Source organism: Lolium perenne, chromosome 4, assembly GCF_019359855.2.
Source record: "Lolium perenne isolate Kyuss_39 chromosome 4, Kyuss_2.0, whole genome shotgun sequence".
In the NCBI taxonomy this organism is placed as follows: domain Eukaryota; kingdom Viridiplantae; phylum Streptophyta; class Magnoliopsida; order Poales; family Poaceae; genus Lolium; species Lolium perenne.
In genome coordinates, this window is record NC_067247.2 from 380399251 (window position 1) to 380423626 (window position 24376).

General features: G+C 43.1%; 1 long non-coding RNA gene and 6 other non-coding genes across 8 annotated transcripts; all 7 read left to right on the forward strand.

Moving 5' to 3' along the window:
- The first annotated feature begins 1835 nt into the window (after positions 1-1835).
- Positions 1836-1932, forward strand: LOC127297730 (small nucleolar RNA Z103). Its single transcript, XR_007849419.1, has one exon. It is a non-coding gene; the product is annotated as a small nucleolar RNA Z103 (small nucleolar RNA).
- Positions 1933-2030: 98 nt separating this feature from the next.
- Positions 2031-2125, forward strand: LOC127297734 (small nucleolar RNA Z103). Its single transcript, XR_007849423.1, has one exon. It is a non-coding gene; the product is annotated as a small nucleolar RNA Z103 (small nucleolar RNA).
- Positions 2126-2187: 62 nt separating this feature from the next.
- LOC127297733 (small nucleolar RNA Z103) lies at positions 2188-2282 on the forward strand. The gene has a single exon (XR_007849422.1). It is a non-coding gene; the product is annotated as a small nucleolar RNA Z103 (small nucleolar RNA).
- A 79-nt stretch (positions 2283-2361) lies between these two features.
- LOC127297731 (small nucleolar RNA Z103) lies at positions 2362-2459 on the forward strand. The gene has a single exon (XR_007849420.1). It is a non-coding gene; the product is annotated as a small nucleolar RNA Z103 (small nucleolar RNA).
- Positions 2460-2922: 463 nt separating this feature from the next.
- On the forward strand, positions 2923-3017 carry LOC127297732 (small nucleolar RNA Z103). Its single transcript, XR_007849421.1, has one exon. It is a non-coding gene; the product is annotated as a small nucleolar RNA Z103 (small nucleolar RNA).
- Positions 3018-3083: 66 nt separating this feature from the next.
- On the forward strand, positions 3084-3179 carry LOC127297736 (small nucleolar RNA Z103). Its single transcript, XR_007849425.1, has one exon. It is a non-coding gene; the product is annotated as a small nucleolar RNA Z103 (small nucleolar RNA).
- A 10242-nt stretch (positions 3180-13421) lies between these two features.
- LOC127297215 (uncharacterized) lies at positions 13422-18801 on the forward strand. Of its 2 annotated transcripts, XR_011744121.1 has the most exons (8): positions 13422-13603; positions 13711-13847; positions 13951-14149; positions 14969-15117; positions 15304-16277; positions 16468-16527; positions 16618-18123; positions 18651-18801. It is a non-coding gene; the product is annotated as an uncharacterized lncRNA (long non-coding RNA). The 2 variants fall into 2 exon arrangements; XR_011744120.1 differs by lacking the exon at positions 18651-18801 and having other exon boundaries at positions 16618-18558.
- Positions 18802-24376: the final 5575 nt, after the last annotated feature.

Genomic DNA, 24376 nt, shown 5'->3' on the forward strand with positions numbered 1-24376 from the left:
TTGTAACTTGTACATCACGAAACCCTCGGCTCCGCCTCCTATATAAGGGGGAGTCGAGGGAGAAAGAGGGGATCGATTTCATTGTCAACACAACCCTAGTTTTTTAGCAGTCGAGTACTTTTCCGGCTGAACCCTCGAGATCTACTTGCCCTCTACTTCCACAAAACCCTAGTCTACAATCCGTAGGCATTGACAAGTCGATACCTTGTCACTAGCACTACTCAAGGATTGTGTAGCAGAATACCAACATGATATTGCAAGATTTTTCTTACGAAAGGTGTAGTCCATATTTTAACAGTTTTATTGGTTCTCTTGACTCCAAATTCGCCGGTACCATCCGCTCTTCCTTGGAGTTGGTCGTTTGGAAGGCTTGGGCACCACCAAAATGCAAGCTTTTCTCTTGGCTCATCATACAGAACCGGGTTTGGACGGCGGACCGTCTCGAGAGACGCGGGTGGCCTAATGGGAGGATTTGCCCCCTTTGTCGTTGCCATGACGAATCGGCGGCCCACCTTATCTTCAAATGCCGCCTATCCATCCGTATTTGGACTATGATTAGGGATTGGCTTCACATCCAAGACTTTGACCCCACCTCTTGGCATGACTTCGATAGTGTGGAACATTGGTGGACTTTCATGGTTCTTACTCATGGCGGAAGAAGGAAGGCTATGGCCTCTCTCCTTATGCTCGTCGCTTGGGAGATTTGGAATGAGAGGAATGCGAGAACCTTCAAGAACAAGAGCACTATGCCAACCATCATCTTCGATAGAATTAAGTTGGAAGCTAGAACTTGGGTAGTTCCCGGTGCGAAACATTTGGGTCTTTTGATTGCGGGAGAGTAGGCTTTTGTCTCGTTGTAGTTGTAATCCTAAAACTTTGTTCTATGACTTCTCCTTATTTAATGATTTAAGGCAAATCTTTTGCCTTTCTTTCAAAAAAAAAAACCTAGAAGTAGAATGCTACACTGATGCAGAATGGACATGTTTTCAAGAAGATATGGAATCTACATTAGGCCATTGCTCATTTGTTGGCGGCAACTTAGTTGCTTAGCTAAGCAAGGAAAACATTGTTGCCAGATCTACTGCAGAGCCAAAATTCAGAGCAATGGCACGTGGGATTTGTGAAATACTATGGCTCAAAATCCCTTGTACTAGATCTAGGTTTATTTCAGACCAACACAATGATGCGTCGTCTAGTGTAACAGCTCCAGTTGCTCCACTTTTTTATTTATGTAACCATATATTTCATAGCAAGCTGCATCGTTGCCGTGTACATAGTGATACATTTTGTGCTTCTTTGTAAATGCTAGTTCTCTTTCTTATTCGCGGAGAAAATTTTGCTATGGCCTCATAAGTGGCCCGGTTGTTTTTGAGTGGAGATACAAAAGCCCAGTTACGCGGTACCCCCAATGTTGGGCCGGCTTGGTTGAGAGCAGCTCCCCGCCGCCTTCGCTTCTTGTACAGGACGCATCCTGATCGAACTCGTAAACGTGGCGCTTACTCCTCCGTCCGATGCAGGCTAGGGTTCCTTCCGCGCGCACCCCTGGACCCTATATAAACCGACCGGCCGCCGCCCAATTGGCACCGCGTTCGCTCGTCGTCTCCGGCCGCCTGCTTTTTTTTCGATTTTCTCGCGTGTTAGTTCATCTCCGGCGATTCAGTGTGGGAGAAGATAGTAGAAGCAGTTACTGGTTCTCGTAATTGCTTCTGATATCTTTTCCCGTGCTGTTTCTCGAGTTTTCTTGGCGATTCAGTTGTTCTCTTTCTCTTCTTTTGTGTTCCAGTCGGCCGATCGGATCTGCGAATTTCCTCCTTAAGATCGCGTTCTGAGTAAAGATGGAAGTGAGGATCCTTTCCCCAAATGATCGACTATGATTATACTGTGCGCAAATGTAGTCCTTTCAGAGGATTCCAAGCCAGAAATCTGATCCATCGCAGAGAACTCTTTCTAGATCTTTTCTTGTCTGTTCTGTTTTTACGGCGTGTTTTTTCATGCTTCTGATTGTTTTTTTTCGTCTCGCAACAGTTTAGATGGATATGAGGATCCTTTCCCCAAATGATCGACTATGATTATACTGTGCGCAAATGAAATCCCATCAGGTTTCCAAGCCAGAAATCCGATCCTTACTCTTTTGCTTTATTCTTGCAGTGTCTTTTTTCTGTTCTTTTGGGTTAGATGAAAAGTTTGATGGACGTGAGGATCCTTTCCCCAAATTATCGACTATGATTATACTGTGCGCAAATGTAATCCCATCAGGATTCCAAGCCAGAAATCTGATCCGTCATAGCGACTCTTTCTTAACGTTTTTTTGAACTTTTGTTTCTTTTTTTCTGTTCGGCACAATTGTTCGACATAAATTGAATGGAAGTGAGGATCCTTTCCCCAAATGATCGACTACGATTATAATGTGCGCACATGAAATCCTTATCAGAGGATTCCAAGCCAGAAATCTGATCCATTTAATTTACCTTCTTGCTTACCTTTGGTTCTTTTTGTTTTTATCTGTTTATTTACGTTTGAAACAGATTATTTATGTTGTGACCGTGAACAGTCATGTGTAAATGCTGAAGTTGTAAACTGAATTTAAGTACTCAAAACTTCAAAAAAAAAGTACTCAAAAATAATCTTGATGATTGCAATCGTGTTGTGGAGTTAAACTTAACTGTTTAACTGACGGGAGTGTTGTAAGGGCATACTTATATCGGAAATTGAGAGCATAAAATCGGTCTTTGAATTTGCGGAATTCTTCACACTGGTGACTATTGGACGCAGATACGAGATTACTTTCACCGAATTATCGTCTGTGTATTGTGTGAGTAAATGAAATCTCATCAGGATTCCTATCCAGAAATTCTTTCCATCTTGTAATCTTTGCATCTTTTTTTATCCCCCCCCCCCGATTTTTAGGTTTGTTGAGGTTTGATGGATGTGAGGATCCTTTCCCCAAATGATCGACTATGATTATACTGTGCGCAAATGTAATCCCATCAGGATTCAAAGCCAGAAATCTGATCCATCATATTCAACTCTGTTTACCCTTTTGTTTCTGTTTATTGTTGATAAGAATTGTTCGAAAGAAGTGATTGGCAGTGAGGATCCTAGTCCCAAATGATCGATCATGATTATAATGTGCAAATTGAAAGCCTAATTTGAGGATTCAAGTGTTGAATCTTATCTTTACCTTTCTAGTTGTAGACTTATTTAAGTTTGTAACCAGGAAGGCACGAACCGACATGTTTGGTAACAAACAAACAGGCCTTGAAACGTCAATGTTGAAAGTTGAACTGAATTTATTGCTCACAACAAAACTTTAGATCATCCATTGTCGTGAAATCTGCAATGATCGACCATGATTATAATGTGTGCAAATTGAAACCCTAACCGCTAACAAACAGCAATGTTGAAAGTTGAACTGAATTTATTGCTCACAGCAAAACTTTAGATCATCCATTGTCGTGAAATCTGCAATTGTATTGTTGAGCTAAATTGAATAAACGTGGAACTGAATGGGCTGGGTACAGGCATATTGAAGTAGCATCCGTAATGGTGTAGCACATCCAGAAACCTCCGTGCACGTATTCACTGTGAAGAAACAACACTCAGTCGTCCTCCTCGTCGGTGTTGTTGACGTGGTAGTCCCGGCGGCAGCGTGTCTCGTTGAAAACCTTGACGCTCGTGTCCCTGTCGCTGAAGTAGAAGAACAGGAGGATGAAGCCGGCTTCGAGGCTGTGGTGGCACGCGAACTTTTCCCAGCCGATGTTGAGGTACATCTTGCCGCTCGCGTCGTAGATCGCGTCGACGATCCACCAGTAGTAGCCGCACGCAGCCTCCCGCAGATGCAGCGTGTCCGGGCGGTCGTCGCCGGCGACGTGCTCGGGGAAGGAGTCCGGCAGCCTCTGGATGCCTCGCGGGTTGCCCTTGAGGACGAGGACGAACTCGAACAGCACGTCCGGCTCCACGTCCATCCCCGACGATGAAGACGACGGCGTGGGAGGCGACGGCGAGCGGTCAGCTCTGCCACGGCCACGACCACGACCACGCCCGCGAGGTCGACCTCCGCCTCTACCAGACATAGCGTCGAGTCTTGTTGAGATGGTGGCGGCTAGGGTTTGGGAGAGAGGCACTAGGGTTTGTGTGTGAGAGGGACGATGAGAGGCGGTCCTTTTATAGGCCGGAGGGAGGCGGAGGAGCGGTGGCGCTCATTAACGCCGGCACGTAGAGCTAGGCGCGACGGGACGCGTCGCTGCGCCTCTGCGGGAACTGCACCGTCGCTGCGGGAACTGCACCGTCGCTGCAAAGACAATAACTTCCGTCGCGAGGTAGGCGATGGTTAGGTTAAAATTTATTGTGCCGCTGACGGGTCGGCCCCGCCATTCCCCGCCTCGCTTTTCGGTGTATCCGGCGTCCCCGGAGCGTCCTCTGTGGGACGGCGACGGGCTCGGGGCGCCGGACACCGTATCGGGCCGCGCTGGACAAAAATGGGCTTTGGGGGACACGGCTGGAACGGATTTTTAGTCCGGCGCGCCCCAAATTACTTTGGGAGACGCGGCTGGAGATGCTCTTATGGCCTCTGAGAGTGCCGTCTCTTAATGCAATGCAGCTTCCTTTTCTAAAAAAAAGTACTTTGGCTGCTGCAATGAAACCTAATTAGACGATTTATATGTAGAACTTTTCCGTTTGCTAATTATATTAGAACAGCAGCACAATGATTTAAGTATGACGAATACTCCCAAATTACTTTGGGAGACGCGGCTGGAGATGCTCTTATGGCCTCTGAGAGTGCCGTCTCTTAATGCAATGCAGCTTCCTTTTCTAAAAAAAAGTACTTTGGCTGCTGCAATGAAACCTAATTAGACGATTTATATGTAGAACTTTTCCGTTTGCTAATCTTCTCTTTCTTAATAGATGGTCCCATTTTCCTGTTCTCACATTGAGCCACGTCACCTTATTAACAAATTTCACCTCCCCACATCGTTCCCAGTCGTACGGACGATTTTGCTCGCCAAACTGACACGGCAGAAGCCGAGCGATTGCGGTTCCTAGCCAGAACCACGCGCCTGGACGGGCGACCGATGGCACCTCCCTTCCGATTGATTTCCTTGCCAGTCTGTTCCGCTCCATCTTCAGCACGACCAATGAATTCCCCTTCCCTTTTCCTCTCCCCCACCGAGAAAATGCAGGAGTAACCGATGGATCCATTCTTCTCTTTTTTAAGAAATAGATCTGCTAGATCCATTTCCGTCATCTGTAATTGGGTATCCAAGTCTCTGCTTCAGAGCCGCCATCGATGCCCCTTGCCTGCTGATATTGTGCCCCCACGGCTTTACAACCAATGTGCCGGCCGCCGGAGAGGGAGAATTTAGAGGAGTCTGTACGAACCTCCCTGAGCACCAGGTCGTCGTGGCTGGCGTTAATTTTGCATCCCGCGTGGTCTGTTTGTACCTGTGCGATGATGCCTCCCTAACGGTATTGGATGATGTCTTGATTGAACACATGTTCCTGATTCCTCCATTGATGCATGTCTCTATTGCTCATCCTCCCTCTACTTGCTACTTTACGACTTTACGTTGAGAATATCTTGCAGGATTATTGATTGTCTTCCATGCTTTCCTGTAATTATTATTCAATAGATGAGTGAGTATTTGTATTACTGTATTTGCCACCTAACGGTGCATGTTTATTGGTTGGTCATCTGAATTGTCAATTGGTGCTATCTAATTCTCCATATTGTATCTGGGTTGCAGCCCCGGCTTCTCCCAGAGATCTCGCAGCAGCGCCCTCCCACCCTGCCACCAATTAGATCTCTTGATGCAGTGGTGATGGACCAAAATATTATGCATAACTATGAAGAGACCAACCTCCAAAATCTGTTCTTATTTCAATTCCCAAAGCTATGTCTCTAAACTACGAAGCACAACCAGGCAAGTAACAAATTGTTCTGTTTCAGTTTGTATAGCCTGAAAATACTACTTACCCGTTATCATGAAAATTGAGCACTAGCTACATGGATCATCTGACTAATGTAAAATACATATCCCACAATACCACTTGCTGCTTCAGATTTGAATTGTTACTTTATTTGGAATTAAAAGTGCAGAAGTATGCAAATTTTGTTGCGTCATCAAGCACTTACTATGCCATAATAAATACTTCAATTTTATTTACCTCTATTTCTGTTGTCTATATATCAGCTTCGTTGGCAATTTTAAGATCCTAAAATATGTTAATTTATCATGGTACCTTTTTTCCTTTTAGGTAACAGATGTTCACAACGTATATATCAAGGGTTGGCTGCTCAGCTCTTTCTTGGTGTGACTCGATAAAAGATGCTTCAGTGCCCTTACAAGCCACTACGTGAATATGTAGGACATGAATGTCACCAGAGGGTGGATGGCCTATTCTTTGTAATAAAACAAATGCAAATATCATTATTGTGTTGACATCTATTTTTCATATATCATTTTTCTTTCTATATTATTAACATTTTCCTTCAAGTAGCTCCATACACCAGGACATGTTCGATGTCGTCGCATCAATCACTGGCCGTTCCTGCTGATCTCCCACCGGAAACTGCCGGAAGCCTCCCACCGGAAACTGCTGGATGCCTATTGATTTTCCATTTATTTTTTGTATTCACTCCTTCCGCTATTGGATGGTAACACCCCCTATCCCAAGATCTTCCACGAGGCCACAATCTATTCAATTCTATCGATTTTAATGGTTTCCATCCGCTGACTGTTGAGAATGATCGTGTATTTAATCCTCAAGGTTGCCTCCTATTTAAGACCCTCAAATGCCGCTGTCGAGAGAGCACACTCGATCTGTAAACCTGTACAGCTCCCCAAGTTCTTCATCTCAGATGTGTTGGCCATCTTGCCGTTGATTTCATTATGTGCTATATGTACTTCGTGAAGCTCTATATCTAATGTTTGTCTGAATTTTCCTTGCAGCATTCTCTCAGAGAGAGCTGTAATGATTTTAATAGCTTCCTCGGTTGCATGTTGCAGTTCTGTACGGATTTTAGCCCCCTCGGTGACCTCTTCTCTCTGGACAGACTGCTCAGAATTGTTGTTGCCTACCTCCCTATGATTACGGATGTGAAGAAATCTCCACATCCGTCTCACATCTTGAATCTTCATAGGTCTTCATCTCTGTCTCTACTCTTTAGCCCTCCTTCTTTTGATTTCATTATCAACTCTACATTTACAGGACTCTAGGTGTGGGCATATCTATCAATTGAATTGAACTTTGTTTCCAGAGCTTGCCAGGTTATAAATGCTTATTGGCTTAAATTCAACGCTCATCACCAGGGCACAAGGACTTCATCTCTTTCAGTTTATCCTGTACACTGTATTCTGTCCAGCTCTGTATGTATTGTTTGAGTTTATTTTGCTGAAATTTCTGTTATATGTATTTTCCAACAAATCGTACACTGCCACATTTCTATAATATAATAACGGAGCCTGTCTCATTACTTATTTTGTCGGTAATTTACCACCCATGCTATATTACAGTTGGATTACACGATGATGCCTTTTATTCCCCAAAACTTTTGTGTTCAGATTGCAGATTCAACCATCCGCACATGAGTCACATGGTAGATCAAAGCAAATACATTACCAGGGATCAGAGTAGGAGCATTGAAGCAGTAGAAAAATCTGTGAAAATCGACAGCCAAGATTATGTTGAAAGTCTGAGAAATAAGAAAATGGGAGAAGCCAGCGTGCAGGATCAAAGGTGTTCTCCACCTCCTATTGGTTTTCTGAAGATCGACCTACATTATCAGGAACAAAAACGGCTGTCCGAAAACTAAACCAAGAGCTGAAGCACTTAAAGTTGAGCTCCCTATTCTTTTCCTCATACACTTGACAGGGCGACCCGATCGGGATGCTGAAAGTTCATAGTCGAGACCAACAACCAAGTTTTGAACCACACAGCCACAAGCTTCTTTTTGTTCCTTCTCTGTAATTGTTGCCCGAGGACATGTAATGTCGCGCTGATCTTTCAGCGGAGATAGCATTGGACATTTGGCTTGGCTAAGCCAGATCCCACCCAAAAAAATTATGTAATTGGTGACACGGATTATGCTGGGAAGTCTGCCATAACCATAATGGAAAGAAGATCGGGTCGTTCCATCTAAAAAACATAATATCTTACACTTGATACTACATGACATATTCAATATTCTACACTTCCATTCCCTGCAAAAATTTTCTCCACATTTTAATATATTGTTCTTGCTATTTTTTGCAAACACGACAATCATCTCTTATGTCCGCGGCAACGCGCGGGGTATCAACTAGTTATATTAGAACAGCAGCACAATGATTTAAGTATGACGAATACTCTGTATGTAATTCTCAATTTATTAAATTCAAAAATCACTTTATCAAACACAAAAAAATCAGGTACATATGCCAGTTGATGGTGGTGGCGAGCCGGTATCGGCCTGGCTGTTGGTGAATTTTCACGGCAGCAATGTGGCGGGGACGGTGTAGAGACGACGGGTTGATCCCTAGTGGCGGCTGGCTGGATTTTTCCACGATTCGGCGGACGGCCAGAAAACTTATTTTTACATGCGTCGGTACCTACCGGAGTGACGTCAGCCATGTGCTGACCAATTTTTTCACAAAATTGTGAAACAAATTTGAAACATAATTGAAACATAACTGAAACACTAATATTTTTGTGAAACAAACCGTAGTGACGTCAGCAATGATATCATCAGTTTCACTTGTTGTCAGACAGTTTCACAATATTTCTCAAGTATCACTTTAGTTTCAAAAAAAATTCACTTGTGTTTAAATTATTAGTTTTATATTAGACAAATGTTAAAAGCCTCACCAATCTCAAAGCAGAGAGTGGACGGTAGATGTAACACCTACACCTACCGGCTCCTTTAAAATCGCCGCTCGTAGGCAAAGGCGAAAAGGTAATGTCTCAGTGATGTCATCTTCATCCACTTAGATCAACTTTGGCAGAGCTGAGTGGGAATGATGAGCATAATATTTCTTAAAGAATATAAACATTTAGAATATAAAAACGAGAGCTGCTGACGGCGAATGATTCGATCCTTTCTAGTAAAACGCGGCGTGTTCGAATGATGATCGCTTTTACCCGAGAAAGGGAGCATAATTTTTTCTTTCTGTAGTATGCAATCCTTTGCGGGGTGGCTTATGGCACAATAATACTGTGGACAAGACTCAAGAGCCGCATCACAATTCTCTTTATTTTTTGAAAAACGTGGGAACATCATTGATGCAATGACCATCCATTGCTGCTACGTATTATTTGGTTACAGATAGAAGTCTGAAAAATAAATAGATTGGAAAGGATATGGGACAACAATCAATATAATTAATCTGGTTAATAAATTGTCAATTGATCTTTTATAATTCTTACTTTTAGAATACTTTATAATGCGTTAGTGATGATTATCAATAGATAGGAGAATTTTCACAAAAAAATTGCCAATGCCAACCATGTACTATTAGTTTGAAATAGTAGTTGCTACCATCTTGAAATGATTGCACTCAGAGTTTCTCCACATTTGCAATGCAGAGTTAGAAGAGTCGCAACTGCCGTCAAAAGGTATCCGACTGTCGAGGTCACTTGCAATCCACTTAGGGCCAACTCATGCTCAAGGCCAAGAGGGGTTGCAATGGTCTTCTAGGTGGAACTCTCAGAATCATCAAGGTCTTGGCCCTAAGTGGATTGCAAGTCTTCTGACTCTTCTCTATAGTCAACACAAAGGTTCTTGTCAATGGAAGCTTAATGCAATGTTTCTGGCATGCAAAGGGGCTCCTCCAAGGCGATCTTGTCTCACCAACTCTATTCATCCATGATAGATGTCCTAAACTAAGCAGTGAAGCTGGCAGAAGAACATGGGTTGTTTTCTCCTTTCAAGAGCAGTGGCACAAAACATCGGATGTCGTTGTTTGCTGACAATGTGGTAATACTGATGAAGCCAAGCCTTTTAGAGGCGGAAGCTGCACTTTAGATCTTGCAGCACTTTTGGGAGGCGCCAGGGTTGCGATGCAATCTAATGAAAAGCTTGGCCTCATTGATTAGATGTGATGGAGTGGATTTGCAAAATCTTATGGACATTTGGCATTGTCCGATTAGGCAGTTCCCAATGCAGTACCTCGGACTACCTCTTTCACTTGTCGTGCTATCCAATCCCGTTCTGCAACCCTTGGTCGACAAGGTGCCAACATATGTACCGACCTGAAAGGCTTCAACTGGAGAGAAGCGGGAGGTTAGTGTTGATTGACTCTACGCTGACCGCGGCCCTATTTTCATTTGATGTCTTTGGATCTTCCTGCATGGTTCTTAAGTTGTATAAACAAACTGCTACATCGGTTTTTCTGGTAGGTTTTGATGTAGGCGAGGAAGCGATAGTGTCGCATGGTATGATCTGTTCGTCAAAGATGTTTGGTGGCCTGGGAGTGAAAAACTTGAGGCTTTTAAACATGGCACTAAGAAGAGGCGGAGAAGGATGGACATGGGAGAGGATGACAAGCCGTGGAAGGTTCTTTCGGTCTCCATACCTGCACATGCGCGGAAGATCTGTTTAGAGAAGCAACATAGTGTGATTTGGGCAATGGAAGGAGAGTGAGATTCTGGATGGATTAGTAGCTCAATGGCCAGAGCATCGAGCAAGTCACGCCTAACCTGTTTCAGCTCGTCAATCCCTGCGAGCCTCAAAACAAGTGTTGTTGATGCTTTGACTAATGACAACCGGGTTCATATGATCAAGCTAGGGGACGCCATCAGTCCAAGCACTGGTGGAATATATGGAGTTGTGGGACAGGACAATGCAGACGGTGCTATCTGGAAACTTGCCGGACATGGTCAGCTGGAAGCTAATGGCCAATGCATCTTACTCTGTGAAATCCACATATGAGATGTTGTTCATCGGCAGAACAATGATGCCAAGCGGAAAGGAGCTTTGGGCAGGAGATGCACCACTAAGTATAAGTTGCATATGTGGTTGGTGCTCAAGAACATGCTATGGACATCCGACAGACTTGCAAAGCGTGGATTGCAGCATCTGCCATTCTGCACGTACTCTTTGATGCCATGAAGAAGAAACGGTGGATCACTTGACGTTGCAATGCTCCCACTCTAGGGAGGTATGGTTACCAGTTACCACTAAGGATGCACATACATACAACCAACTCGGAAGCTTGCTTGGGGGAATGGTGACCGAAACTGTCAAACGAGACACGAAGTAGAACCGAAAGGAGATGAATGCCCCAGTTAGCCTCGTTGCAAGGAAGCTGTGGCTTGAGCGCAACGCAAGTGTTTTTGACAATGTGGAGGTGATGCATGCGAAACTGGTGCGGCGAATCAAGGCCGAATTCGAGCTGTGAAAGAAAGCTAAGTTATGAGGTAGTGGACATCAGAGAGGAATTACGTAGTGCATCTGTTAGTCGTTGTGGAGCATGAGGCGGATCGTTTGTATTTGTGCCATGATAATGTAAACTTTGTATAACACTTCTCTATCTATCTTAACGAATCAAGACACGTGTTCTTGAAAAAAGAAGATGAAATGGGTCAGAGAGATTGATAGCGTGACAATTGATACTCTATCCCGAGATGGCACGAGTTTATTTCTAATTGCCAAACAGACTGTTAGTTACAAAGAGTTGAGCTTTCGACAAGCTATACTAGGTCTGTAAGCACCTACACTTACCTGAAACCTACAGATTTCTCCTATAAATGATCCTAGACTACCCTCCCAACCAGGCCATCTGAGAGGGGCAAATCAATCTGGTTCGTCCAATCACGTTGCAACAGTAGTTTCTCACTCCCGCTTTTCACCTGAACCGTTGGATGAGGTAATTACTTTTCACACTTCTTGCTCCTTCGAACGAGTCCATGACAGTTAGGCCCATATACTTGCGGGGACACTTGCGTCAGCGAGCGAACCAACTCCTCTGGCTCGTGCACGTCCTTCTCGTCCGAGTCGCGCACGCCCGGCCCGGGTGAAAACCTAGATCGTGAAAATATCTGCTCCATTCTACCGTCCCACGCCTCCTACTCCCGCCCCTTGACTCCGCCGCGTCGCCGCCGCCGCCAGTGGACGGCGCCCCGAGCCGCCGCCGTCGCGCCTCAGCAGCTCCTCTTGCCTTGCATCGGGAGGAGCTGGGCCGACGACCTCGGCCGCGCCATGCGCTCGAGGGCGCCGCTGCGAAGAGTGCCAGGTCGCCCTTCCCCTTGCACGAGGAGAGGAGATCAGGGGCCCTCGACCTGGTGGTGGTGCGCGGTGGCGGTGTTGGAGCTCGGGCGGCGGGGCTCATTGGCTGGACGCGTGCGCGTCCTCGATTTCGTCCGGCGGCGGCGGGTTAGTAACTCAACGGAGCGTGGGCGCCGCCGCTGCCACCTCGCATCGGGAGAGCGGCCACGGGGCACTGCCGCGTGTAGCGCCGGGAGGTGAGGGTCGCGGCCGGTCGCGGCCCTCCTCCTCGTGGTCGTCTCCTCTACAATGCCTCCGTCCCCAGCCTCCTCTGCACGGCCCCGAGCCTCGGTGTCGTGCTACCTCTTCCCCACCTCCTCTGCATGGCTTGGCGTTGATACCTGGCGTCGCGCAACCTCTGCCCCTGTCTTGGCGTTGCTGCAGCATGGGACAAAATCAACCGTGTTCTTCCCCTTCCCTGGTGGGCTCTCGTTTCTTGACAAAGTTCAGTCTCGTTTTTAGTTATTTCCATCCAATTTTGGACATTATTAGGTTGTTGAATGCCAATCCAGGGGATGCCTTTGTACATAAACCAGATCTTGAAAAGCATATGGATAATCCCATAGTCCAGCAGCTGCAAATGGAGGTCAACTACGCTGAAACCAAAAGCCAAAGCCATCATTACAAGAAATAGGTGTTGATTTCAACTTTTGTCAGCATCATTTTTATATTTGTAAGTTGCAGTATTGTGAGTATAATCTCCATGTGACTCTATCCTTATGCAGCTCAATAAGGTGATAGTAGATCACGAGGTTGCAATGCAGCTCGATAAGGTGATTGCAGATCATGAGGTTGCAAGGACAACTGGTTAGCAATTCTCCAGCTTTATTTTTATTATGTTATGAGGTTGCAAGGATAACTGGTTAGCAATTTTTTCGGCTTTATTTGATCATGTTATGCAGCTCAAGAAGCAATTCTTCATCTTTGAGGACTTGAGGTCCTACTGGTTCTCACCGAAGCCACATTCCGAAGCATTGTCTTGTGCCCAGGTCCATTTTGTAAGTTAGGTTTGTCAACTATAATGAAATAGAGCATGTGTTTTGGGACTATATGTTTTCTGAAACTGCAACTGGCTTGCGATGGCCCATTTACATGTGTGGTCGGTGTTTTTGTATAAATGAATTGATGCCACACTTGAATATTCAGTGTGTGTCAGATGTGAGTGATGAATATTCACTCTTGCACCAGATCGTTTTTCTCTTCTTTTTCATTCCGAACTTTGTTTTGGTGTTCCTCTCTGCCTACTGGCTTATTTTTTCTCGCCGCCGTTCTTCATGTCCAGATTATGCCCATGGCCGTATATGCTCCATCTTTGGGGTCATTGGGTTATTTTCCTTGGTCTGCTTCTATTGTATGGTACAAGTATGTTTCTGGCTTCACTTCTTAGTTTGACTTTCCTAATTTGACGCTAGCTATACTGCATTGTATATTATTTCTGACATACTTGGTTGTGGCAGCATTTTATTCAGCCTCAACAGCCACGCAGGTGAATCTGCTGGAATTACAAGGACTGATCTATGCTAAGAAGCTTATTGTTGAAGATGCTGCTGGTGCATTTGCAAAGATTGCGGTAGCGCCACTAGAGAGGGTCAAGAACTTACTTCAGGTATGGACTGCTTAATCCTTACAGTATCATTAGTTGTGCTAATTGCACAAGTATTTAATTGATTTATTAAATTTGGAGAATGCATCTTTTTGTTAATTTGTAGGCTCGAACCGGAGGGTTTCAATCCCTTGGGATCATCGTATCCTTGAGGAAGTTGTGGAAATACAAGTGAATTCAAGGTTTTTACAAATATTGTTGGGAAACATGCCTTAAGCTTTGACTGTCGAATTCAGCATGTTGATTTTGAGCTCTGACTGCTGAATTCACAACATTGATTTTCATGCTTTGACTTCTCAACAAAGGTATTTTATTTTACCCTTTTATGTATCGTGGATGGTTATCTAAATTTTGTTGGGTGCATCTTCTCTGTACAAAAAAACTGCTTCGGAGGTCACGCTTACTCCTTGGGCTATGGCCGATGGGAACCTTTTCTTGTTGCAAACTTTCCTGGTTGTGTCATAGGATTATCACCATTTCAAACCATGGATATTTATAGTAGATGATCTTCACTTATCCATCTAATTATTAGTATTTTAACTCTTTAATATCTCTCTTTTGCCACTCGCTTCGGCTTCATGCCTACAGTTTTAAACTTGCTATGCACAACCTCGGTGTTTGTTGTATGATTGTTTCTCCAACCCATGGTTGCTAACATGGTTTTGTAAGGATCTTATTATGATCAGACAGAAGAATACAGATAGGTTGCAGTATATGTTGTGCATTTATGCTCTTCTCTTATCCACAACAAACAAATGATTTTGTGTCTTTCTTTTTAATTTTTGAAAATGCATTTTGCAGAAGAATGCTACATCTTTTAGAAATATAGTCGAATTGTAGCCTGGAAGTAGCATTCCTTTTCAGTTGAGAAGAGATACAGTTTAATTGACTGGACAGAAATTGTAGGGCACTTTTATTTTCTACTTCTTTCGGTGTACCCTACAATTTAACCTACTTATTCTTGTGGATCCATGGAGATCAGAATGGAGAAGTGGCTGTTATATATTTTACATTTTGCACAAGTGGTTGTTATATATTTTTATATTCTGCTTCGGAATATATTTCGTGCTTTGGCTCCTTTATGCTAGGTTTTTTTTTACCATTTCTTGCTATCATACTTGCAGATTAATTATTATTTAAGATCTGATGCAATGTCTGCACATGTCTGCACATGTTTGCTTGGTGGGATAATTACCTGAAAGTATTTGTGTTTACACGGCCGGCGCCAGCTTCTTCCTCCCTATCGGCCAGGCGAGGTGGTCAGCAGGAAGAGGTAGCCAATCGGTACCTCCCCTTCTCTCTATTTCTTAATGGTTAGTTACTTTGTGGATTTGTTCATTTTTTAATCTCAGGATCTGGTTTCTTCTTGCTAAGATGAGGTGGTCTCACTCTCTGTAGGTTTCCCACAACATGTTTGTTTTAATTCCTGACTCAACTGGAATTTCTTTTATACCTGCAGGCAGTGGCATCTCTTCTCCCAGTTCCTTGGATATTGGACCTTGATTCTTCTGCAGAAACTTGAATATAGGCAACTAAAGTACATATGCTTCTCTTGAAGGACAGATTGGTCTTGAGGGTAATGAGTAGAAAAAAAATCATTTTGTGAGTCAATTGGATTGGCTCAGTTTATTTGAGAAGGCGGAAATAACTCAATGAAAGACATATATTTTGTTATGGGAATAGCCATTTACGTTTTCTTGATATGGTACTGATGTCTTTCCTTTACTTTTTATTGAAAGGTAATTGCCTTTGCCTATATTTTGTCTGCTGCTGCTGTTTTTACTCCTCAGATCGCACATATCATGGATTTTTTTTTGCAATGTGGGCTTAGTTTGCAGTCATAATGTTCAACTAATTGTTTGAGAGATAACAACTATTATTTTAGTCCTATGAAGCAGAGTTGCTTCTCTGGATGTTCTCCCCATGAATACAATGGGTTTGATTTTAATCATGATATGGATATTCTTTTCAGTTCAGCTCATGGTTTGTCGTATGATAAACAAAAGAATATTCTTCAGCTTTTAGTTTGTTCATGTGATTCACGATAGTTATTACCGTGTGTGCATGCTGTTTAATATGTGGTCTGAAAATATTGTTTTCTTCTATTTCTAATGAAATTATGGTTCTATAATCCAACACATTTTTCACCCCTTAACAAATCAGTGATAATCTAATGGTCTTCTATATGGTTGCCTTAAATCCCAATTCAAAAAGCTTTTCTTTCTTCTGGTTGTGTTGTCGCCAGCAGGACGACAGGACGGAGGCACATCGGTGGAAAACTGGTCCTTGCTCCGATTCATCAGGGAGGACAACGGTCAGGGGAACATCTGCAAGGCCTCATCTACAATTTCTTCTTCGCTGAAGATGTTGGCGTGCCTTCGTCGGGCTATCTCTCTCTGTGGAATCCTGCTACGCGGCGAGGGCGGAGATCAGGTCATCGCTCGCACTCCTCCTATCCGATTTAATCCCAGAAGATCTCATCGATGCTTATAGGGTGTTCGATTAAAATCCTAGCTGAGATTAATTTATGTAATATTTATGCTCCATCTAGCTATTTGCAATATTGCAATTAAGGTGTTGGGATGTTAAGGAGAGATGTCATACGGGCTTTTTTTCCATCCAGGTTGCTGCCGCAGTTCACAAATGCCATGGTCTGAATTGACCGGTCATATTGGGCTCACAGGTTAATGTCTGTTTTTGTCCTTGACTGATTGCTTTTTCAAGGTGTGGTTTCATATATTTGTTGGGAGTAACCATTCCGAGGTTGCTCTAGATTTTCCAGAAGAAGTAGCTCTATTTTACAGGACTGCCGTAACAAACCAGGAATCTAGACAATAAGTTTCATCAGCAGCAGCTTCCCTGGTGTATGTACTTGTTTGTTTTTCTTGCCTCTCTTTCTGTGATGTTTTAATACTGCCCGTCTTTATTTTGATTGTGTATAGATTATGAATTATGAATTGCTAATACAACAGTGGACATCAGAACTGTATTCTTGAGCTCCCATTCTTAATTGGACACCACAAGAGTACAACAGTTTGCTCGACCTTTGCGAGCCCATCACGGTTCTCAAGTGCCAACCGCTTATTGTCGTCTCTTGTAAGGACCAAACGGATGCTACTTTTGGTTTCTGTTAGTGTATATTCGGGGGTTCTTTTTTTGTATGGTTAGCAGAACATGATATTTTCAGCAAGTAGGATGGTACCAGGATGTAGTTGAAAGTGTTAAAAATTGTTGTTCACACTAGCATGTAGGAATTCATACCAACCTTTAGGCAGCTATTTACCCAATGAACCTCTTATTGTTATTTCTTTAGGCTAGAATAGCTTAAATATTATGTCTTCCATTTATCAGCAGTTTATACACACTTCATTTATTCGTGCATTCATTTTTTTTTGCAAGCTCTGCAGTCGGTTGTATTTTTTTTCTTATTGCTCACTTGTGAAACAAAATAACAAATGCATTGAAAAGTCATTCTGAGATATACAAAATAAGAGATGCTCGCTGTTAGTACATATGTGAATAATTCCTTTGGTTTCTGTATATGGTATCTTCCTAGCTATCACATATGAATTGGTATATTGCATACTAATGAGAGGTTTGATAATTTTAATGATGTGTTACTCATATTTCTCTATCGGGAGCCCAAGTCATTTCTCTATATTACCCTTTGTTTATTAGTTAGTGGTATAGTCTGTCGGCTACCAGGTTAAAGGACATTGCTTAACAACTTTTGGCTTCTAAAATTTATTCAGTTAAGATGCAGATCTGTTTCGAATAAGAAGAGAACTCCTAAGTAACACTTCGTACAATATGCAATATTTTTTTTAGCACGACATAAGGATAGCTACTTATTTTTATACCAAAATATTTTCTTCAGTTGGCTTCTCTACTTGTTCACTACGGTTTTGATTGTTATTCCTGCGTGAAACAATTTGTTAAGTCAATTGTAATTTGCACAATGAGGTTCTCACCTATCAACTAAAAATATCGTTTGTAACAAATATCTTGAGATCTTGGTGAGCATGGATTTTGTACAATCCGCTCTTTCATCTTCTTTTCTTAGGTGTGTGCTCAATCTGTATGAATTTTGCATTAACGGCAAAAGTCTATGCTTTTCCTCTTTGTTATTAGTGGTGCACTTTGATATATAGTACAAGTCTGTGTGGTACGCTTTTTTGACCTATGTTGATTCAAATCTTGTGTTAATCATTCGTAGGTGTAAGCAGCCGAAATCTCGGGCAGACGAATCAGGCAAAAAGAAGACTCGCATTAGAAGCAGGTACAATATTTGAAATGATCCGCACTTATCTCTCCAGATTTGTTTTACAGTATACTTGTGCCTATAGATGGTTTGGGTTTCTCATGCGAGAAAGTTGTCAAATCTGTACTGCTTCTGTAGGTTGCGATTTATCACTGATTACTTTGTGGTTTGTTTTTCAAGAGTGGTGGTTCCACCCTTCGTAGCCTTTGTTGTATGTGGATTCTTTTGATTCATGCTGCTATCAGTTGCTTAGTTATGTAGTTCTTATTTTATCATGCGGTGTATTTTCTCAGGAAACAGACTTGTGTACATTTCTGGTTTATCAACGGTTTGTTCTACTCTTATTATTAGTGCAGTGGTTTGTGCTAGCCGGATGGCTTTGCCACGACAATGACTTTGTGAACTCCTGGCTCTACCCGTTTATTTCTATCTATGAAAAAGACTACTTATCTACCTACCCCTATTTTTTTTTTGCATGGTTCCCTGATTAGTTTATGTTTCCTTGGTACCATGATATCCAAATACTATGTTGCGAGAATGTCCAGCCAATATAGATGCTGATTTTGGTGTGCCTTCTTTGCTTTCATTGCTCTTCACAGAATCAAGTATGTTAGCTACTATAATATACTCCCTCCTGTTTATTATTTTTATATAAACGTTTGTTACTCTATTGTATTTATTCTGGTCCACTAGATTTTGTAAAGAGTAACATTTTTTTTACGGGGAAAAAGGAATTATATTACTTAAACAGTAGCATTACAATTAATCCCTACGGATGAGTTCAATGATCTCATCCGGTCCATGACCAAACCAAACAGCAGTACTATCCAAGGATTTGGCTCCCGACAGAATTTTTTTCCCGAGGGTGCTCGGGATTCCCGTTTCCCGCGGTAACCGAGAAATCCTGACCGGTTCCCAAGCAAATTCAAAAACTAAAATTTGACTTTAAATTTCAAAGAAAGAGTTATTACGAGTCGGAACTGGAGGTTTTCACAACCTGTCTGCTACCTAACTGGTCATTCTCTGTTCATTGCTGTAAATGTGTACTCCAGGTCGGCCGTTCGAACTTTGTTTCCTACAATTTTTGCATAATTATGTGATTTTGACACGGACAGAGACAATAATCGTTAAAAATATGTAGGAGGACGTGGAAATCGAACCCAGAACATAGCGTTGCAAACAACTACCCGGAACCACCAAGCCACGCATTCAGCTTGTGCAATTTTGTAGACTACATCGTATTTATCTATTTTCGTACGTTTAAATTCAAAAAAATCAAAAAAAAATCAGGATTTTTTGACCGGTAAGATTGTTAACCGGGGGTGCTCGGGAAAAAATTCATATACTGCTACCGTGAGGTTTCTTATGTTTATTGGCAGCGTGGAGGTTCAGGTTTTCTTTTATTTTGCAGGGCTTTGAATTTCTCAGTGGTCATTGTGTATTTGGGTTCATTGGAAATACCAAGGATGGTTGGTCTCCTTTTTCTTTTGCTGCATGGAGTGGATCTTTGGAATTGATGCAGATGGTTTGAGAAGCAATAGAGCTTTTTTTGGTTCCTAGGTAAGCGTTCAGTTTTCCTTCATAGCACTGGCGAAATTTCTTATTTCAAGAAATTAGGAACATTTTGGTTTCTCTTGCCCACATTTGTTACTGCCGAGATTGGAATTGGAGAAGACATGCTTTTGATGTTGTCATATTAACTCTCTTCTCTAATTCTCTAATAGATGTCGCAAAGTTATCAGTTTAGTTTCCATCTCCATCTTTTTTATTGAGCTCTAAATTGACTAATACTGTATAAAGGTCAGTTACGTGTATTATTTGTTGTTCATGTAAGTGTTTTGCATGTCGTACCCCCTTGGATAAAGAAGTACTTTTTGTATGGTTCCCTAGAGATTTTCTGTTTCTTGTGAACAACTGAGTTAGGTTGATTGAATTTCCCATGAAACTGGAACTGTTTGCCGGGCATCTCTCTGCATGTTTATCTCTCTGCTGAAGTAAATTAGGAAAATTTTCACATTAGGTTGCTTATTTGATCATTCATATCTAAATATCAATGTGCTTCTTGTATCACATATCGGCCGAGACATTATACCCATTTTGAACTATATGATCAGGTTGAAATAATTAATGAAATGCCTGAGGATAAGACCGTTACCGTATACAGATGTGGTCCTTTAGTCGACCTTTGCCATGGCCTGCATATTCCAAATACTTCTTTTATTAAAGGTTTTGAGTTCCACATTTACTGCATTATTTGTTACCTTTCTTCTTACTTTGTTGGTTGAGTCAGTCCTTTCTTTGTGCGTGGTTAGTAAAAACTGTATGCCGCTCATTTGTTGCGTATGTAGTTTGACAATGTAAGCAATTTTTTAAATACAGTTTAAATTTGCACTTCAAAATTACTAAACCGAGTTGTATGGCTAAAACATGAAAGAGCTTGTGCGTAAAATGGTGTGTTCTGGAGCAGTATTTTAGATTCTTATAATATATGTATGTTCAATTGGAGCATATGGTTTAGTTTCTTCATAGAAGCCTGAATCATGCTCAGGTTGCAGCGACTCAGATGCAGGTAAGGAATTTGTATGTAGTTAAATTGAAATGACTGGTTTACTATCATTATGTTGTTCATTCCTGGACAAATATATGTTCGCTATTGTACTGATGCAAAATGCTTTCTTTGGCAATTCACTCATTTTTAATATCCCCAGATTCTTTCAATTTAGCTTCAGTTTGATCGGCAAATCATCTATTTCTATCACGAAGCTTTCTGGGATCAAATAAATTATGGGTTCCCTTGATATTAAACTAAAGTCTATATGTGAGTGATTTTCATCTAGAACCCATGTTTTCACTCGATTTTGCAGTATGCAAGTCACTGTTATGTGTATTGCCTTGTTTAGCATGGAAGTCACATAATTAAAAATAGCTCTTCTGATGTAGAAAATGAAATGAATCCACAGACTGAACTCATTAAGGTATTACATGGGATAAATGTTTTCCGAAATTCTCTTTCGGTTCTGTTTGCCCAAGTTGACAAGTAGCAATCTTGATGAAACACTGCATTTTTATTTCATAAAAGTCGATGGTATGGTTTTGCACTTGCTAAATAAAACTGTGTCGCTATCTATTACCTTGGTACACATACCGCATTTTTATTTCATAAAAGTCGATGGTATGGTTTTGCACTTGCTAAATAAATCTGTGTCGCTATCTATTACCTTGGTACACATATCGGCATGTTTTCAGGTGCATGTATCAGTCTTGGTCTATGAGGAGATGTGTGCTATGTATGATGATGTGCTGGTGGCGACCTCGATCTTGAGCCACCACACCTGGCTTCTACCACCATGTAGTTATCTTACTGCATTTAACTATATGCATTTTTCGTGGCGTTGTTTTTTCTTTTCCTGAACCTTTAGATATACCGAGGCAAGGCAGTAGAGAGAGTATACTTTCGTGGGGAGCTGCCACCCCTTGTTGGCAGTGTAAACTTGGCCTTCTTTGGCTCTTTTCTATGTGATTGTACACATTTTCATGGTGTGTTATCGAAAAAAATTACTGCAGCATCTCGATGTAATGGTGTGTCTTCGAAGAAACTAAAGCAGTTAAATTACGACCTATTTCTTATAATAATTAAATATGTTAAACTTATGGTTTAAATTTTGATTTGATTCTGTCATTTGCGCGATAGCGCAACGGGTCATCTAGTAGAAAGAGAAGACCAAACATTTACTTTGGAGCAAGGGGCCTCCAGTGGTCACTCCTATGATTATTGCGTTGAAAACAATTTGTTTAGTTTCCGCAAAGCATTAGAGCATCTTTAACAGAATTGTATATATCACGCGCGTGAAAAAACCCGCCAATTTAGCGCGGGAGCTGCGAAATCTGCCCTCCAACAGGCGCAGAAAAACCACGCTTGTGCTAAAACTTTTGCCGCGCGTGGGATAAAGCAGCAGCGCGCACATGATATTTGGCGGGTGCGCTACCGCGCGCACTCGACGCGTCCCCAACATCCCGTGAAAAATCCGCTCCTCTCTGCCATCACGCGCCATCTCCGCTGCCACGAGCCTCTTCGCCACCCAAGCGCACCGCTACACCGCGATGTCCCCATGTCTTCGCGCCAACGCAGCTCATCGGGTACTGCGGCGTCCGCGCCCGCCCAACCGGGACATTCTACTCGGAGATCCGCAACGCCGGCGACCGCATCGTCCTCGGGACGTTCCACACGGCGGAGGATGCCGCGCACGCCTACGACACAGTGGTGTGGCGGCTCGAGCGCCCGCGCCGGGACATGAACTTCCGCGACCGCGAGTCGCTCACGGAAACGGAATTCTTGGCCAGCGCGAACAACGTCATCGTCGAGAAGCGCCGCCGCCATCTCTAGCTCCAGCGCCGCCTAACCTATGCCGAGGCGGATTAACTTGCCATGGAGGCGTGGCGCGACACAATGCCACAAGATGCCATCAATGAGCAGAGCTTCTTCGCGCAGAAGAATGCCAAGCGGAAGGCAAGGAGGGAGTCCATCCGAGTGCGCAAGGCGTTCATCGCAGCGCAGGAGGCCGGCCCGTCCACCATCCCAGGCAACGATCCCCGTTGGGAGGATTTGTCCTTGTCCGACCCATCCGAGTTGTCGGATTCGGACTTCGATTTCTATGATGTTTAGGTTTTTTAGAGTATTTTTTTTATCTTATTTTACTTTTTTGCAATGTGTACGTTTAACTAGTTTAACGCATTTGTAATATAGTTTTGTCTTTTTAATCTAGCTTTTCACATTCCTTTGATCTTGTTCGAATCACATATTGCACAAAATCGTGGTTGTAGCGCTGTATTTTCGTATGCACTTGCTAATGGTTCAGGATCTTCTTGATGGAAACTTGAAATGTCCATCCCCTTAACTATTTTTTAGTTTGCCTGCTAAAACTTGTGGCCCACTTGTCATATTGGCAATCCAATGCATGCCAACATTCTATATTTTCTAACAACCCTCCTAAGGTGCCCCTTTCATCCTTTTTTTTCCATTGACATGTATGCCAACCTCCTCCCTTGGAGTGCATGTTGTGCATGCTGTGTGCATGCGGGTTGTACTTGTGTGTGTATGTGTGTGTGGTGTGTACAAGAATGCAAGCGGGTGCCCGCCAGCCTCAAAATCTGTCCGCCTCATCAGTTCGTTAGCAGTGGCAGAGCCAACATGGTGGAAGGGTGGGGCTCCCCCACCCTAAGATTTGGTCCAGCCCATATATCTTATATAGAAAAAACTAAAAATAACTACAAAAGCCCATCTAAGTAAGGTCTGCCCCACCCTAACAAAATGGGCTGGATTCGCCACTTCGAGTGATCATCGGGTATGACTAGAAAAAGGGAAACCTTTACAAAGGTCCCTCCCGTGCGTGGTAGCGCTCCGCGCGTTGGACGCGTGGCACGCGTGGTGCTCCTACCCGGCCGCGCGTACAGCGCCGCGCGCGAGTAGGCCACTCCTTCCGCGCGAGTACGGCAGCGCGTACAGCGTCTCTGCGCGAGTACGGCAGCGCGTACAGCGTCTCCGCGCGAGTACGCCACTCCTTCCGCGCGAGTATGGCCGCGCGTACAGGGTCTCCGCGCGAGTACGCCACTCCTTCCGCGCGAGTACGGCCGCGCGTACAGCGTCCCCTTGCGAGTACGTGAATCGATTGATCAAAACTACCTTACGAGTAGGTACAAACGCGCATACGAGCAGGCACAATCGTGAACACGAGCAAGTACATGTGCAGAAGTACAGTGGCGCACACGAGCAGGTACAGTTGCGCGTAAGTATAGGTACAATCACGCACACAAGCAGGTACAAACGCGCATATGAGCAGGTACAGTCGTGAACACGAGCAAGTACATGTGCAGAAGTACAGTGGCGCACACGAGCAGGTACAGTCGCGGGTAAGTATAAGTACAGTCACGCACACGAGCAGGTACAAACGAGCATACGAGTAGGTACAGTCGTGAACGCGAGCAAGTACATGTACAGGAGTACAATGGCGCACACGAGCAGGTACAGTCGCGCGTAAGTACATGTATAGTCACGCACACGGGCGAGTACAGTTAGCGAGTAAAGGGAAAAATTGCACCAAATACATTAAAAATAGGAGTACTTATCAGTTGAAACACGAGTACAGTTAGGAACACACCACAGGTACAATCATAATATTATTGGAAGTACGAAAAAAAAGTATCTCCAAACCTATCAACATGAGATCTACTTTTGAAGATCTCGACGCGAGGATCTTAAAAGTGAAAACGGTTC